The sequence below is a fragment of the Salvelinus sp. IW2-2015 genome, linkage group LG15, assembly GCF_002910315.2.
Source record: "Salvelinus sp. IW2-2015 linkage group LG15, ASM291031v2, whole genome shotgun sequence".
Classification (NCBI taxonomy): Eukaryota; Metazoa; Chordata; class Actinopteri; order Salmoniformes; family Salmonidae; genus Salvelinus; species Salvelinus sp. IW2-2015.
This window is the reverse complement of record NC_036855.1, coordinates 8442526-8461123: the sequence shown is the minus strand read 5'-3', so window position 1 is coordinate 8461123 and position 18598 is coordinate 8442526. Positions and strand designations below refer to the sequence as shown.

Below are 18598 nucleotides of genomic sequence, written 5' to 3'. Positions count from 1 at the left end.
ATGAAACTAGCCACATCGCTCTCTCTCTCTGCCTCTCACTCCCTAGTCTGCTGTCACTCAAGTGTTATGGTATTCCTATCTGCATATTTCATGCCAGTTCACTATGTTGTTACTGTATGCAGTCTGTGTAGTCAGAAACAGGGGCAGAGCCCCTATGGTGTTCTTTCTTTTTTCAATACAAAAGTTTTTTAAAAACATGATATTTCAGGCAGCATATGTGTGGAGAAACCAAAGCCAGTGGCATTTCTGTATTGTAATATTATTCAACCTTTATTTTCACATTCATTTATGGTTATTGCAAGCATTGAAAAAACAATAAAAGCATTTACTCAAAATGTACAATTGGTTTCCCATTTCCATTTCAATTCGGTCAGACTTCATAATGTTCCTATATGTTAAACGGGTAGAGGTTTGGAGTACCTTCTTAATAATACATGGTGATAGCTAACTATATAGTGTCATATGGAATTGGCTAATTTCATATTTTCAGAAGACATTTCCTTGTGAACTGTATTTCAAATCCTATAACAAATATGTGTAATTGTGAGTATATTCATTGTGTGTATCATGGAAAAGCATGTTTTCCAAACCCTATTTTTGTTCATTTAGCTGGTTGAGTTACTTTACAAAAAAGAACACCAAAATCTCCCTTTTGACCTGTAGTGTGTTTTCTGAGGTGTAGCTGGTGTTTCTTGATATTGTGTAACCAAAGACATTGAGCATGCTTGATTTGATTTCATATTTTATTTTGGTTGTGGATTTAAAGCAGTTGTATTTCTTCACCTGTTGATCAGTTGTAATGTCATTATTCTGTATTAACTTATATATACTGGTACCTCTAATTGACCCACCCAGTACCTCAGCTAACCTGTTGATCAGCTACTTCTAGTGCAAAGGGAAAACCATACACTTGTACAGTCATGTGGTATATGCTTAAGGTCCCAACTATTCACTTGGGATTCTTTGATTGCTTTACATTGTTTGCGGTTTTCTTTATTTTTAGTTGTATCCCTTTAATATATATATACTTATTATATATATATATATATATATTATAAAAGTTGTTGTGTGTGTGTGTGTGTGTGTGTGTGTGTGTGTGTGTGTGTGTGTGTGTGTGTGTGTGTGTGTGTGAATAGCTAAAAATGCTTACCAGTCTGTAGTATCTAATGTAGCTTGTATAAATCTGAAAATTGTGGCGGTCTGAAATTAGTGTTTGGAACGCAAGAGCGGCTTTCAGCGGCATAAGCTGGCCTTTGTCGCAATTTGAAGATACGATGTTATTCAATTAAAACCACATCTCTGTATCTCACGGGACTTTATTCAGCTGTATGTAGTGAAAAAGCATGGAACCTGAAATAAAAGTTTATTCTGCTGGGGAAAGGTATTTGTATTTTGCAGAGAATTCAGTAAAGTTACTGGCTTTCTTAGTTATCCCGATGTTTTGGTGTGACTTCATTGTGTTTGTCCATTTCTCTCCATAGGCCCTGTGACTTCATTGTGTTTGTCCATTTCTTTCCATATGCCCTTCACCTTGATACTTAAACACGGTAGACCCAATATGAAGACAGATATTTTGTATATGAAAACAGAATCATTCATTTAATAATTTACATCATATTTACCAACCGTCACCAGATAATGACTAAATGAATGAATGTCATTGACATTCTACAAATATAACACAATATGGACGACATGACATTGAGACAATGAGACATGGCTATGGCATTTCTTGCTTTATTTGTTCCAATTGTACAACATTATGGCACTGAGATTCATGGGAACTCAGAATTCAGACTTTTATTTGACATTTACAACCAAGGTTTGTCTCACTTAACATTAAAATAACATAATTAATCCTAATGATACATTTTGACAGTTAACATACATTTATTCTGAGTATTTGCAATGAGAAAAAATGAAACAAAGAAGACAGTCCGACAATATGAGTGAAATTGTCCACATTTCGGAAAGACTGAAAATAATTCCCCCATCGAATTTTATGCAAAAATTGGTCACAGAGTATGAGCTCTACTAAAGAGCACATAAAAACCTGAGTGGCCTATAAATAAATAAAAACATGCCTGGATTCATTGAAAGTGCTTTGTCATATTGAGAATGGTTGTAGTATGGTTGTGGGATGGTTGAAAACGGTGTAATGATACACTATCCCCACCCTTTACCTGTCAGTATGACAAAAAATAACATATGTCCATAAATGGTTGTAAAAACTTAATATCAACAAGACATTTCAAAAATAGATATTCTTGCTTGTGGTTGATTCATTGACTGGTAGAATGAATGGTCTTTGTCATCCTGAAAAAGTCAATCTAAAATGGATGGGAATGGGAAATGTGAAACCAAAACCGCGGGAAAATGCATTACACTGCGAAAGGATTAGGCAAACTGTGAGCAGCGTGAAGCAGAGAAGTAAACTTAAACGATATTTTGACAAAACATAGCACAAAATGAATGATTGCTACCAGAAACCATCGTTATCAATTGCACCCCCAATTGGCATGTCTATTTGTATTTGTATATATATATATATATATATATATTGTTAATATTATATATATTATATTATATATAATATAAACTGTCTCAGAGTACAATAATGAAATAATAGGCTATCGAGTTTATTGATTTAAAAAATAAGGAAAATTTTAGGCCTCAACCTATTTGAATTCCATTGCTACATAGTCTATTTAGTTTGTTCCTACAATTTATAGGTAACCTCGTTTGATTCACATGACTTAAGACTGAGTGAAAGCATATAGGCTAATTCGATAATGAAAGCACATGGGTTATATGTTGCATAAAAACTGCAGTAACCCGGATTCGCTGCGGCTACTGGGGTTGCTGTGTATGCAACCTCAGGTGCAGAGAGAGCAATATGTTGGATAGGCAAACACCGCAGGAAAACTGGCCGCTCAAATCAGGGGCTAAAATAAGCATTTTCTTCATAGGATTAACAAGAGAAAGAGGATCTGAAGTTTAATATCTGTATTTGCTTGCACAAATGCTGATTCTTTATGTGTAGCCCGAGCTCATTAAAATCAGGAATCGAAAGAAAATAAATTACCCTAGTGAATGCATAGCTGAAAGAAGTGAACTGCTGTTATTTAAAGCAGATTATTTATAATTTCCGATTAATTGAAATGTTAAAAATGCGTCACACGACCGTAATTCAAATCATATTAAATCGAAGAATAGCGTAATAAGAAGAATGATAACAGTAATATGAAAACACAGAGACATACATTTAGAMAAACATATAATGTAAGCATTATGGCTCTGTAAACATGTCAAAGTCAGACATGAAAAGAATGATAATTAGATTGAGGATATAGGCTATGTAATCTCATTGCAATTTAAGGGGGGAAACACAAGGATGTGTAATTGAGCACTATTTCAGTAGACGTGTGGTTGTCAATCCATATAAATTAATTCGTTCATAAGTTATTTCGATATTTACCGACTTTGAGGTTTACATGATATTCTGCTGTCATGATCTTGTTTATTTCTAAACAATAAATGATCGAAATTCTCCAAAAACTCGTGTGACGTTATTTTCCCACAGGAACCACAAGATGTCGCCGTTTATTAGCGAAGGTACGTCCTACATCCCCATCCACATCCTCAGTCCAAACCTCTATCTCAACACACATCAACACTGTATTATCGTACTGTATTATCAAAGATACAACTCTTAATTCATATTCGCTAAATAATCTCTAGTCCACGCTATGGACATATTCTGTTCATCAATGTCGAATTCCAAAGTTGAGTATACTGATAAAGAGTAGTATTCCCGGGTATAATAGTAGCGAAGGAATAATAACTTATTTATATACTTGTGGTAATAATAATAACAATAATAATAATACAAAATATATGTTTGTTTGCTGGTTTACGTAAACGTTGCACGACATTGAAACTATGACTCACAAATCAAATCCACAAACCAACACCACTCAACTACCTCCCCTTCTCTCTTTCTATCTCTCTTTCCTCTCTCACACACACACACACACACACACACACACACACACCACACACACACACACAACACACCACACACCAACACACAACCACACACACACACACACACACTACCACACACACACACACACACACACACACACCACACACCACAAGAGCATCCCAATTTATCTCTGATCAAAGCCAGTTCCGTTATGGTGAGATTAATTAATTTAAAATAACGAATGCTTTAGATGTATAATTTGTATGAATATAAATAACAAGGATGAAATTCTATGTTGCATGGGTGAGTTTTGGTCAAAACTGACTGCACAAGCGGCAAAATCAACGCAATATCTAAAGAAAACGCCATACCTGACCATTACTGTAATTTGAATGCAGATAAAAATAGAAAATATTGGCAATATTTTCTAGCTGGAAGGGATAAGATTGAAAATAGTATGAGTGGCTACAAATGATTGTCCTCTCTTTACCACTATAGGCTGACCGTGTATGTGTGATACGTAATGAGGGTAGTCCATGTTGACCACAATATGGAAGGCTGATGATTTAGATAAGCCTACTCATGATCTAGCTCTAATATGAAGTCTAACGTGTCAGACAGAAATATGCATTACGCATTCGATAATTGATTGACGGACCACATTAAGATTATAATGGCTTTGTCTTTCGGAAATACACATTCGAAGTATAGGCCTATATGATTTTTTCTATTTGCTAAATATTAACAGTTTCTTCTCTTTCATCTCATTCCTCCATCTTAGGTATATGATACTGGAATACATTTTACAGTTTAGCCATTTAGCAGACGCTCTTATCCAGAGTGACTTACAGGAGCAATTATGGTTACCTGCCTTGCTCAAGGGCACATCGCCAGTTTTTGCACCTAGGCGGCTCGGGGATTCGAACCAGCGACTTTTCGGTTAGGTCTACTGGCCCAACGCTCTTAACCGCTATTGGCTACATGCCACCACACGTATTCAATGGCTATCCATTTTGACAGCTATCCGTGGCAATTCAAATGACAAATAGGTAGCCTAATTGCTTTTGTCTCCAAAAAATGTCTAAATTCAAATAGCTCTCATTTTTTTCTACATTTTGCTATAGTCCTTGTTCGGCCTGTAGCKCAAGACTAACTTGTAAATATGTATTATTAGTGTGATTGGAAATTGGAACCGCACCTTATGCTTATCTAGGTCACATATAGCTGCCATTCCTCATTGTACATATTGGTCCAAGTGCGTCACACTATTCAATTATAGCCTACAAATTCGCAAAATGTGGTTARGTTTTAAAGTGGCAAAAGCAATAATTGATGCGCAATAATCTTAGAACGTTGTAGCCTATGCATGCAACCCCATGTGTGTTTGTCAAGACAAACTACTTGTAGGTCCATGACAGCATGCAGCCTCTTCGGAGGGAAAATCTTTACGTGTGCCCGTCTGACCACTTCTATTGGGTGACACATCAGACGAGCAGTTTGGGAGCAAGGTTCACTTGTGGAGGAGGCTGAGTTACACGAGTAGGGAGTACAGCATCTCCAACCGGCTCGCACAATCAATTGGGCTGGAAAATTGGCGTCGACTTGATTGAGAGCGCGTGCATAGCCTGCCAGGAAGATTTGAATGGTGATGTAAAATATAAGGGTAAGTTAAACGTGTCTCACTTACTTTAGATAACGTGTTGCAATTCGATTTTATACAGCAAAACACTCATTCTAAAGGAATACTTTTTTTGTGATTTAAAAAACGATAACGGCTACAAAAAACACAACAATTAGCTACTTAAAGACAAAGGTTAATAAGTCTGCGTTTCTTTCTTTCAGTATGTGTGTGTGTGTGTTTGTGTGTGTGTGTGTATGCGTTTGTGTGGCCGCGCGCGCGCTCTCGTAAACGCCTCCTGTGTGCGCATCATCAACCTATAGGAAATKCCACCTTTACATAGCCTACAGAAACATAGCTACTGTAAGGTGCGGTAACACTTAACATTAATCAGATCCTGCAAATGAGATCTAGTTAGTGTAACCTAATCTCGATCACAATCTCTTGCAGTATAGTTTATTGAAGTTTAAATAAACCCAGCTAATTCTCATCATAATCATAGATCTGAATCCTATTGTTTGACCGCTAGAGTTCTACTCTTTGTTTATACATTTCCTAGATTTATATTATTATATTTGACCATTTTACATGATTATTCAACTAACAAACGTTCTGTATTTCCTATTTTTTAACGCACTCTTTTCTAAATAGTATTTTTCATGATATGTGAAATTCGTAATAGGTTACCGCTTGTACGTGCGCATCAGTGTCCATAAAAACGCATTGCAATCACCATGACCTAATTTAAAAGTAACAACATGGAAAACGAAGCAAAGAGAAAAGTAAAGCAAATGCAAATCTACCTTTTACATATGTATCAATGTTAAAAAAAATAATACGCACGCTGGAACCAACAGCGTCGAAGCATTGAGAATGGCAGAGCAGGTCGTCTCATTATGCACAGGCGATTTCCCAGGCAGAACCCTTGGTTTCTTCACTTCATGTTTCCGATCCGTACCGCTCACACACGCTCGGAGCTTCGTCACAAACAAACAAGGCAATGTTCGCTTTCAAAACGGCAATCAAATACCCAAGAACCGGTGGGGGGAATTACTCCCGCAGCGGCTAGATGGTAARCTGGATTTGCATATTTTGATGCACTAATTTCCTTGATGTATTTAAATATGGTTGCACGTAGCTGATATGCTTGTCTACGTCATTGAACGTGACCTCGCTGTTAAACCAAAACGTGAATCCGGGTGAATCAAATGGGTACGCCTGCAATTAGGCAGGGAAAGACTAAGAAAGAGAGCTGTAGGAAATTACTTTTCCCTGACATACATTTAGTGTTTCACAAAAAAAGACATGCTTTATGTCCTCCGAACTATTTAACAAGGAATTTGAACCTCATGGATAAATATGTTGTTAGCCTAATAACCGATGATGATAATAATAATAACAATATTACGAATTGCAATACATTACATTACCTTTATTACTTGTTGAAACTTGTTAGTAACATTATCGGTATTACCGTGGGGTTTAGCTAGCCTACATATTTGGCAGCCCAAGCACATCATGCCACGTGGTCCTTGCACAATTTGAATGGTGATGTAAAATATAAGTGTAAGTTAAACGATGTTCCATCTTATAGCTAGATCTTCTGAAATTAATTATCACAGGTTCAATTCGTACAACATTGGTACAGGTCCTGTCATCACAATGTGTGTGTGTGTGTGTGTGTGTGTGTGTGAGAGAGAGAGAGAGAGAGAGAGAGAGAGAGAGAGAGAGAGAGAGAGAGAGAGAGAGAGAAAGGGGAGGGGGGGTAGTCTATGCAAACGAACATAACTGCACAGGTGAAGGCTAAAGTATAAAATGTTTTCCCCACAGATTTTACATTATTACTGACGACCTTCAGTCTTGGTTTGGGATTGTATCATCCACATTATTTTCACCCTTTTGTCTGAAGCACTGTAAATGCGTACCGTTTGTCATAACGCGTTGTAAATGCGTTCCGTTTGTCATAACGCGTTCAAGGAGGGCCTGCAGCAAATTCATTACCGACCGCGATCACTTCTGGTCTGGGAACGGGTGAGTCCACGCCAAAAGACGAACAATGCCTCTTCAGTTCGTGCCCAACAAAAGAGCGAGGGAACGTATTTGAGTTTCAGAGCACGTCCTTTCTTACACAGAAGAGTGGACTTACCCCCCCCCCTCAAAAAAACTCTCAGACTCTCAGAGCTTCAATTGTGCACTCTCTATTTGGTGCTGTAGATGTTATGGGAAAGTTCTCTCCCCCCCCGCCCCCTCCCTCTCAATCTCTCCTTCTCTCATGTGCTTGGAATATGCTCAGGGTTAACTCAGAGCAACCGAAGCACGCGTAATGAACTGAGTATTAGCGGCAATTTTAAAGGAAGGGACGGCCGTGGACGGCTGGATATTTGGCGGACTGTCCACCGGGTCCCACACAGCATGTCTCTTATCTGGGATGATTTCTGATTGCATATGCCGATTGCGGCGATGCTTCTCGCGCAGTTTGAGAAAGTAAGTGCAACTTTGGTGATTATCCTTCGACTGTGCGTAAACCCAATGCAGTTTGATGTCCTTAAAGCCAATGCAGTTTGATGTGCGTAAAGCCAATACAGTCGGACGTGCGTAAAAGTTAGAGTGAAGTTGAATGACTCCGTGAATAATAGACAACACTAATTTGGTTCTTATCGGCTAGTGGACGTGATGTAGGCCTGTATAAATATGTTGTTCTAGCTGAGGAAGACCATCTAGGCTATGATTAGTGTTTAGGCAGGTCGGAGGTATGTTTAGGGAGGTCGGAGGTGTAGTTCATGGCAGTGCTTCGTTGGACTAGTGCTCTTCCCTGGCACATACATGTTGGCACGTTCGTTTATTTTGTAGACTACTGAATTAACTGAAATAAATAAGCAGGATGAAAACTCGGAGCTTTATTCAGACTGGTGGCATGAGCTTGTCGCAACCTGTCACACTCACAGCGCAACAGTAGCCAACGCCTCTCAATGCATTGGGCCAAAGTGCACATTGCGCAATGACAAGTTTTGTTGGTAAAAGGTAGGCTATGTGATGGAAGTTAAATCGGCCAGCTGTGATTCTTAATCTTAACTAACCGAAAATGAAATATCTTAAATTGCTCCGAACAGTTAAGCCTGGTCAAAGTGAATGTAGGCTACATCGTATGCGTAAAGATAGGTTGCACAGCGTCTCATGCTGGTATTGTGTAGGTTCTCTGTATCATATCGTGTAAAACATACTTCATTTCTCTCTTGAAGGCTACAGTACAGTGGGCTAATTGTGAAAAATTACAGTGGGCTAATTGTGAAAAAGTTATTGTAAATAACGCTACATAATGATCCAACTCATAATGCCCACGCAAACTTCATCAAATAAACGAATAAAACAAATTCACTCATTAGAAAGTTACCATTGTTGGTTTGAATTAGTTTAATTACATATCACAATCATAAAATATCACAGCGATAGTCTATTACAAGGTCAAACAGTGTTATACGGTGTCAAACGTTCAAGTTTTTACTGGCATATATTCTTCAGGGGGAAAATAACAGCGACATACTCTCGGTAATCAAGGCATTACTGTAATCAAGGCATTACTGTAATCAGGGCATTACTGTAATCAAGGCAGTACTGTTCTTTAAAGTGACAGAATGACACAAACATACAGTATAGGATCACAGTTGCTAGTCTATGTTTCATGACAAATGTTGTATGTTGTATGACGCACCAAAAGGCTATGGTGGGGGAAAGCATGACTTTTATGTTTACAAACACACTTCTGTTGAAATTGAGAATTAGTATGAATGATAACATTAGGTCAGAACTATTGGGAAACTTCAATTACCTGATTAGCCTACTTTGGTACTGTTACAATTGTATGTTGGGGTGTTTGATAAAACAAATGCGTGGTTGAGTCCTGTGTAGCATACGTTCCAAACTGTTGAGAAATAGATTTAGGAAATGTGGGTTTACCCTGAACCTACCCTGATTTACAAATCGATTATTCTAACTATATTCTACAATATTCTACATGATTGGATCGAGTCTGCTTGCTCGGTGCATTCTTGGAGGGTCCTTTTGTTAGCCTTCAAATGTCAGTTGAATCAACTGGTGTCACTTTGAGGGAATGCTAATGTAAAGCTAACCATGGACACTTTAAATCAACTAAAGTGCAGTCAGATTTTAACCGCGTGCCATGTGCGTAATAATTGCACAGGGCTGGGTTTCATATAATTTAGGATTAAGAAGTGTTGTGTCTGAGCAGCTGGATGGATGCCTTCCCACCTATTTGGTCTCTCCTGTTAGCACCTGAACGACATGTTTCTATAGGGCCAATACAATAACATGGTGAGCAGCAACAACACAGGTGAACAGGTGCATGGGACGACGTAGATGGAAATGCAAAACATTTTAGCGAACGTGTAAAGATTGTCGGCTATAGGGCCTGCAGTGAATTAGCCATTGTTAAGAATACATATCACTAAATTAATAGCGCTGATGAAGGACTACAACGTCACATTTTTGTGCAAATCACCTATGCTAAGCCATTCAACATTGTATTGTTTTACCCTACATTTGGAACCTCAATTATTATAACGTGGAAACCTCTTGTTTAGTATTATTGGCATCCTAATATTAGTGTATTGTAGCCTAATACCTTTATGGAACGTCGTTGCTGATTATCATTGGATATCTCTCTCCCTCTCTGCTCCCTTCTGCCCCCTCTCTCTCAATTCACACACACACACGCACACGCACACACACACACATAAACTCTGAGAATTCTTGCAAAAACATCATAAAGTAGGCTACCCTATATATATGGGCCTATGGGTAATAGCATTGTCATACAGCCCTAGCTCCTATAGCCTAAAAACACGTCCGTGCATGAAAACATATCGTTAATAGATAGGTCTATGTTCTTGAATATTTATGTCCTACTAGGTCTGATAAATATGTACATTGAATGTTTTATACATAGACAAGATAAAACATGTTATGTGTGTGACTGTGCAGAAAAATGAACGCCTATTTGACAATGCGACATTGCCAGTATAGCCTACCTGGTAACCATTGTAGTTTATACATCGGTCACGACGATGAAAACATAAAGCCAATAGGATTTCGACTCAAATCGAGTCAATGAATGTGTCTCGACTCGCATTGTCTCTCACACCCGTATATTCGAACAACCCGGCCCAGTTCCATGCTACAGCAAAGACCCTACTCGGTTCTAGCTGTGACGAGAATACAGGAACGATGCTCTACTCAGCCCTGGAATGCTGTCATATGTCCTCCATAGATTTGAGCTCTTGTATTTGGTGGTTTATTCTGCTGGCTATTGTACCCTTACTGGCTTCAAAAATGATCAAGACGACCATTTTTATACCATAGCACAATCATTTTGTCTTTCCGTCCTTTTTTATCATTCTGGAAAAAGCGTGCAGACCGCTGGCGGAAAACCGAATTATTCCGGTGCGCTTGGTAATGACGCGAGGAGATTTGCCACTGCTCGTGCATGAATAGGAGTGTGCATTTGCGATTTTTCATGACATCATCATCATTAATTTACACTCCCGCGGTCTGAGGCCTTTGACCTCGCCGGGTTGGTCCAGATTTTGGCATTGGAAGCCTACCCCTCCTCCCCGTTTCCCCCATTCCTTGGGGATGGCCCTTTCCCCTCTCCGTTTAGACTGTTGGCAGCGGCTAGCCAACAGAACGGAAGCCTTGGTTTACAGACTTCGGCATCTCTTTCATCTAACACGCTGGATACGTGCGGACAACTTGACAGACACATTTTGGCCACAAACGAGGTCCTCTCTTCATAATCCAAAACAATCGAGACGTTTAACCTGTGTAATTTCCGCACTTTCACCAGGCGGATTTTCCACCTCCTCCGTATCTTCTTCGCTGGCCTCACAGGATATGTATTGCTCCTGCCACAACGATTTAATAGAGGCGAAAGCGCCTTTTGTGGGATTGAATCATTTGCATTGCAAATCAGGGCCTGTGCAAGGATGGCTGCACCACAGCCTACTGTTCTCTCGCTTACTTCAACTCAGTGATGTTGGCGAATGTCATCTGAATATGACATAATCTAAGCACAGGGATTATATGTCCTTTTATGGACGTCGTGTTTTTTTAACAACGAGTGTGTATGTGGGAGTTTGGAGGACTCATTACATGGAAGTGGCCTATATGGAAACAAAATATGATTATGTCGGCTATGGGAGTCAAATTAGGCCTACTTCTATATTGTGGTTTATTTGCCTCAAAGTATGGTGGACCACTCCTGAAAGCAGGGGCACAATCCCCAACGCCCGGAGAACAGAAGACAATTCTGGAATATTTTAGAAGAATGGGAAGTGGGTTGTTGTCTTTGGTTATCTAGCTGTATGAGTGTGATGGCCGTCATAAAGCTAGATAACCGAAAGTAAAAACGACTTCCAGACTCATCACGGACCTTGGAAATAGAAAATGGAAATAACAAGATGCATAAGCCTACTCGGTGCACAAAATAATAACCTCGTTGGCTGGTATTACGAAGTAGATTTAAAAAGTCTTACAATTATAAATCATTGCTATAGCATTAACTGGACATGTTCACTTATTGGAAATGTGAAAGAGTTGTATTGATTTATTACTCATATTGATTGATTGCGTATATTTAATGTTTGTGGTATTAGGACATTTGAAAACTTAATGTAGCCTATAGCTAATCACAACCATGAGTAAATGTTGCATTCACACACACACACACACACACACACACACACGCACGCACGCACGCACACACACACTATCATGTTCATGCTTCTTGTTATATTAATCTTGAAATGCGTTATTTTCTATAATGAAATGTGGTAAATATGATATAGAAAATATATCCGTCTGAGAGTGCTAGCCATAGCATACATGCTCCGTCTGTTTGGATAATGTAGGCTAGCATTGAGAATGAGATTGACATTAACATTTTTTTATTTCAGCATGATGAACTCCAACCAGGAAACGGCGCTGGCATCCCAAACAGCAATAATTAGAACGTATACAGAGCTGACAAAAATGGAGAGGAGGGATTTGGGTATGGGCTAAAAGAGGGAGGGGGGTTCGGCCCTGCTTAATTGATTCAGTTAACCACAGGGCTGGAGATGTGAACGACTGGACGCTCCCATTCCCACGCTCGGGGGCAAGTGGCAATGCCATGCCCAGTCCGAATATGACAGACAGCGCCGTGAGGGGGGGGAGGGTCATGAAAAGACGTCAAGTGCACCAGACTCATCTGCATCCCCATAGAAAGAGGCGATGTTGCCCACCCAGCGGACGCGGCCTCCAAACTTGGAGTAGTAACGGTTTTGAATGCGTAATTCGTTGCCAATTGTAGGCAACTGACAATTAGGACCGTGGGTCATTATCTTAAAACTGTTTGGGTTTATGCATCCATACAAAGATGTTCTATAATTACGGAATTGTATATGGGCATACTTGAGCGCTCTAACACCGATCTATTGTTTGACTCATGATAATTAATGTCACAGAGAATGCAATAGGCCTAAAGAAGTCTAACGAATTGAATAGATGACATCACGCCATGTGCACTCTGTATTTGAATTTGAACAGGACTTTAAAAAATCTTACATTTAATTGTAAAACAATGCCTAATTAATATAAATGATTTTTTCACAGAGGTAGGCCTAGCTAAAGCCAACATTTATATTAATTGATTTAATTGTGATTAATATTTTACATCCGAATAAAATGCATCTGAAAGAAATAGCCTTAAAGTGCAGGGATAGCTCCTGGGCTGCTGATTCTGTATGTTGGATGATATTAGCTATACGGGCCATTATATTAGTCGCCAGTGGATTTGTTTATTAACTATCAAGGGAGCACATGGCATTCATAAGGCACATGGTGATCGGCGGGATAGTTGCTTTGTTTCTTTATTGATGGTAACACAGTTGGAATCTTACAAACGCCATAAACATTAAAGGATTTGTTGGTAACACAATAGAGTTGTATAAAACATTGTTACTAAAAGATGGCTTTCCAACAATACATATTTAGGCTACATTTGAGAATAGCCTCCATTTATGATGCCAGTTGTATGATGCCGGATGTTTTTTTTTTTWATGGATGTTAGTGGTCTGTTGTCTGCAGATGAGGTTATTGTTATTCTCGTGCTCTTTGGCTGTGGCGTGATGAGAGTCTCATGTAGGCTACACACCTTTAATTAAATGATTAATTGTTATTTTGCGAATAGGTCTATTGTATATTTAGGATAGTCTTAGTAACCTATTAGGCATTTTCAGATGGATGTTAAGGTTTATTTTTAAAATATATTTTGTAATGTCCTATGATATAACCTATTGTAAGCATTTCACTGTTAGTCTACACCTGTTGTTTGCGAAGCATGTGACAAATACAATTTGATTTGATTGTATAGCCTATAGCGCTTGATTGATTAGCTGTAGCCTGAAATATGAAAGTAATATGTTTGTGCCCAAATGCTGGTCTACGTTGTTTTTAGCTGAACGGTCATAGGCCTATGTGGAAGATGTATAGGTCTAAACTGCCTGCGTATGCAGTGGTAGGCAATAGTGCACCGAGGTTTATTCAAGTTCAATGTTAAATAGGCTCACAGTGGCTGAAAGGGGTCTCTTGCCGAGTTTCTCACACCGTAAGACAAAACTAGTGTGTCTTGTTCCGACCCTTTTAAAAGACCGTGTACAATGCAGGTCATTCATTATACGTTTGCCTGAAAGAAGATTTGAGAACACCATTTGGAAAAGCAGTGAATAACCACGTTTCATTGTTCCAGGATAAGTTGTTAGAAATCGTTGTCTAGACTTATGAATGGCTGCATTGTTTTCTAGTCTGGGGCCATACTAAATGTCAGCGCAGTGTAAATAAAAACTTGAGGTCTGTAAGTAACCCAGCATATATAAATCAGTTGATTCTCCTCAGTATAAAAGGCCACTGCACTGACTGAATACAAATATTTCTTCATCATTGGAAGTCTGGAGACGTTGGTGTGACTTCACCACAATTCTATTTTATGCTTTTTACAGTAAATCATTTCAACAAATTATTCCTCAGCCAATGCATTTTTGGGCAGAATTACTAGCCTGTTTGTGTCTTACTAGCCTGTTTTGTGGTCTTTACTAGCCTGTTTTGTGTCTTACTAGCCTGTTTTGTGTCTTACTGGCCTGTCTGTGTCTTACTAGCCTGTTTGTGTCTTACTAGTCCTGTTTGTGTCTTACTAGTCTGTTTGTGTCTTACTAGCCTGTTTGTGTCTTACTAGCCTGTTTTGTGTTTACTAGCCTGTTTGTTGTCTTACTAGGCCTGTTTTGTGTCTTACTAGCCTGTTTGTGTCTTACTAGCCTGTTTGTGTCTTACTGGTTTGCAGTAGCCTACTTTGATGTTCTTTGTAGGCTGTCATACACTATGTTTCACCATAATGCAGCACTGTACCATACAGTGGATGTTAACCCCAGTCATTCTCTTCAGTATGTAAGCCATCACAATGCAATGTTAGATGTAGCCCAGTAATGCCAGAAGAGAACAATATCACAATGTCTGAAACTGCTGCAAATCCATCTCATAGTCACTCTCAATATTCCTGCTGTTCATGCTGTAACATAGAAACAGGCAGGCAGCAGTTTCCATGGGGCGTACACTGTCTCCAGAGCATGAGTGTATATCACGTTAATGGTATTTAGTCTCCTTGTGAACATTGGAAAATCATGCACGAGTCTGTGGTAATATTATACATACTCTATCAAGTTGTATRTTTAGCTACAATTCATGTAGGCCTATACCCGACAGCAGACAGTCTTACATATTTTTTCTCTAGCTCATCTTTGTTGGCTGAGTAGTGTATTTTACAGTAGGAAGTGCTTGGAGTGGATGTGAGAATGGTTGTGGTTATTTATGAAACTTCCATACAGGCAGGCTGGTGGAAAGGAGAGGAGGAGAGGCCTTGCCATCCCTTTCAAAAGGTCCATTCTCACAGAGAAATATAGGCGTCTGATTTGACTATGCGTGTAGAGATGGGTGGGGACGACWTTGCCTCTCTCTGCTCAGTAACGCTGGCTCTTCTGTCACCTCCCTCCCCACTCACACTTACAGTGCTCCACAGCCATTGTTGTCACATGATTGGCTGAATAACATAACCATGGCAACCATGGCAGGTTTTTCATATTCATTGGACAAGCAATCAGCATATTTGACACCTGCGTGCCAATTTTTTATGTGCAGAGGGCTCATGTCTTTACAATCAATACAAGTGAAATCTGGGTAGTGACTTTATGATGAGGTCTGTGCAGGTCATTTCTATAACAGACTAAGGATGTAAAATGGTCACCAAGCTGTTGCTACTGTTATTATAGCTTAAGTATTGTCATAACACTGATGTTTTATTGCATAGGGACAGCTGAAGAGTATTTCTCTCCGCTAATACAGGAGTAATAAAGGCCTAGTTCACTAATTTTGTGGATTTTTACATTTATATTTATCAGGGGTTGCTGCAGCATCCTCAGGACCCCTAATTCCCACAGCTATGGCTTTCTGCATCATGTACTGTAGATGAGGAACAATGGCTGTGTCTCAGTAGCATCTGGTCTGTCTGCTGGTTCCAAGCATGTCTCTCTCTGTGTCTCAGTAGCATCTGGTCTGTCTGGTTTCAAACATGTCTCTCTCTGTGTCTCAGTAGCATCTGTCTGTCTGTTTCAGCATGTCTCTCTCGTGTCTCAGTAGCACTGTCTGTCTGGTTCAACATGTCTCTCTCTGTGTCTCAGTAGCATCTGGTCTGTCTGGTTTCAGCATGTCTCTCTTGTGTCTCAGTAGCATCTGGTCTGTCTGGTTTCAACATGTCTCTCTCTGTGTCCAGTAGCATCTGGTCTGTCTGGTTTCAGCATGTCTCTCTCTGTGTCTCAGTAGCATCTGGTCTGTCTGGTTTCAACATGTCTCTCTCTGTGTCTCAGTAGCATCTGGTCTGTCTGGTTTCAGCATGTCTCTCTCTGTGTCTCAGTAGCATCTGGTCTGTCTGGTTTCACATGTCTCTCTCTGTGTCTCTAGTAGCATCTGGTCTGTCTGGTTTCAGCATGTCTCTCTCTGTGTCTCAGTAGCATCTGTCTGTCTGGTTTCAGCATGTCTCTCTCTGTGTCTCAGTAGCATCTGGTCTGTCTGGTTTCAAGCATGTCTCTCTCTGTGTCTCAGTAGCATCTGTTCTGTCTGTTTCAGCATGTCTCTCTCTGTGTCTCTAGTAGCATCTGGTCTGTCTGTTTCACATGTCTCTCTCTGTGTCTCAGTAGCATCTGGTCTGTCTGGTTTCAACATGTCTCTCTCTGTGTCTCAGTAGCATCTGGTCTGTCTGGTTTCAGCATGTCTCTCTCTGTGTCTCAGTAGCATCTGGTCTGTCTGGTTTCACATGCTCTCTCTGTGTCTCAGTAGCATCTGGTCTGTCTGGTTTCAACATGTCTCTCTCTGTGTCTCAGTAGCATCTGGTCTGTCTGGTTTCAGCATGTCTCTCTCTGTGTCTCAGTAGCATCTGGTCTGTCTGGTTTCAGCATGTCTCTCTCTGTGTCTCAGTAGCATCTGGTCTGTCTGGTTTCACATGTCTCTCTCTGTGTCTCAGTAGCATCTGGCTGTCTGGTTTCAGCATGTTCTCTCGTGTCTCAGAGCATCTGGTCTGTCTGTTTCAGCTTCTCTCTCTGTGTCTCAGTAGCATCTGGTCTGTCTGGTTTCAACATGTCTCTCTCTGTGTCTCAGTAGCATCTGGTCTGTCTGGTTTCAGCATGTCTCTCTCTGTGTCTCAGTAGCATCTGGTCTGTCTGGTTTCAACATGTCTCTCTCTGTGCCAGTAGCATCTGGTCTGTCTGGTTTCAGCATGTCTCTCTCTGTGTCTCAGTAGCATCTGGTCTGTCTGGTTTCAGCATGTCTCTCTCTGTGTTCAGTAGCATCTGGTCTGTCTGGTTCAACATGTCTCTCTCTGTGTTCTCAGTAGCATCTGGTCTGTCTGGTTTCACATGTCTCTCTCTGTGTCTCAGTAGCATCTGGTCTGTCTGGTTTAGCATGTCTCTCTCTGTGTCTCAGTAGCATCTGGTCTGTCTCTGTTTCAGCATGTCTCTCGTCTCTATTGTCTCAGTAGCATCTGTCTGTCTGTTTCAGCATGCTCTCTCTCTGTGTCTCAGTAGCATCTGGTCTGTCTGGTTTCAGCATGTCTCTCTCTGTGTCTCAGTAGCATCTGGTCTGTCTGGCTTCAGCATGTCTCTCTCTCTGTCTCCTGGACATGAACTTGAACTTGAGACAGGCAGCCAGACACCATCTGTGCGCGATGACTAATGAATTCAGTGCATTCACGGCTGTGGAGCACCACCATTGATGAGCAGACGACCCCCAGACTGGGTTAGCTCTTCATCACTAATAGAATGCAGACACCAAAGCAGCTGTTAGTCGCATTTTTTTGTTTATGGAAAACAAATGAGTGTGTGTTTCATTTGGTGGTCATATTTGTGAGTGTGTGCATGACTGCATGATTCCCAAATGTTTGTGTATATACGTGTTAATTGTACATAATGCATGATAATACCCAATTGTGTGTATAAATGTCTACTGTCCACCTTGTCGGCCAACTATTTCTGACACCTCATTTGAAATCCCAAGCCAGCCATTATAAACAGGCGGCCGGGCTAAAGACATTGCCTTGATAATTGAAAGGGTCGGTTTAGCATTTCCGTGATAAGGCCTGGTAACTGAATAAGGTACTAGTGCTGAAACAAGCCAAGCGCTATGTGAATTCCTCAGTCCCTCCTCCTTCCTCCCTCTCAGGCCTCTGTCACACACACCAGGCTTTTCCCTCTGGTTGGTGTCGCCGTGGCAACGGGAGGTGAGCTCACTGTGCGCACGCCGGCATCAGCGCCGCTGGAGCAGGACAGGTTCTTGGTTTCAGAGAGAGAGTGTGTGTGTGTGTGTGTGTGTGTGTGTGTGTGTGTGTGTGTGTGTGTGTGTGT

The 18598-nt window shown here is 40.3% G+C and overlaps 1 long non-coding RNA gene across 3 annotated transcripts in view; it reads left to right on the top strand.

Moving 5' to 3' along the window:
* Positions 1-5476: 5476 nt before the first annotated feature.
* The window catches only part of LOC111974087 (uncharacterized), a 98354-nt gene continuing 85232 nt past the window's right edge, over positions 5477-18598 (top strand). Inside the window, exon 1 of one of the 3 annotated variants that reach the window (XR_002878663.3) lies at positions 5477-5651. This is a non-coding gene — a long non-coding RNA (uncharacterized lncRNA). Of the gene's footprint in view, positions 5652-6540; positions 6679-7818; positions 8091-18598 lie in introns of those variants that run through there. The other 2 variants (XR_002878665.3, XR_002878664.3) reach the window with 2 other exon arrangements.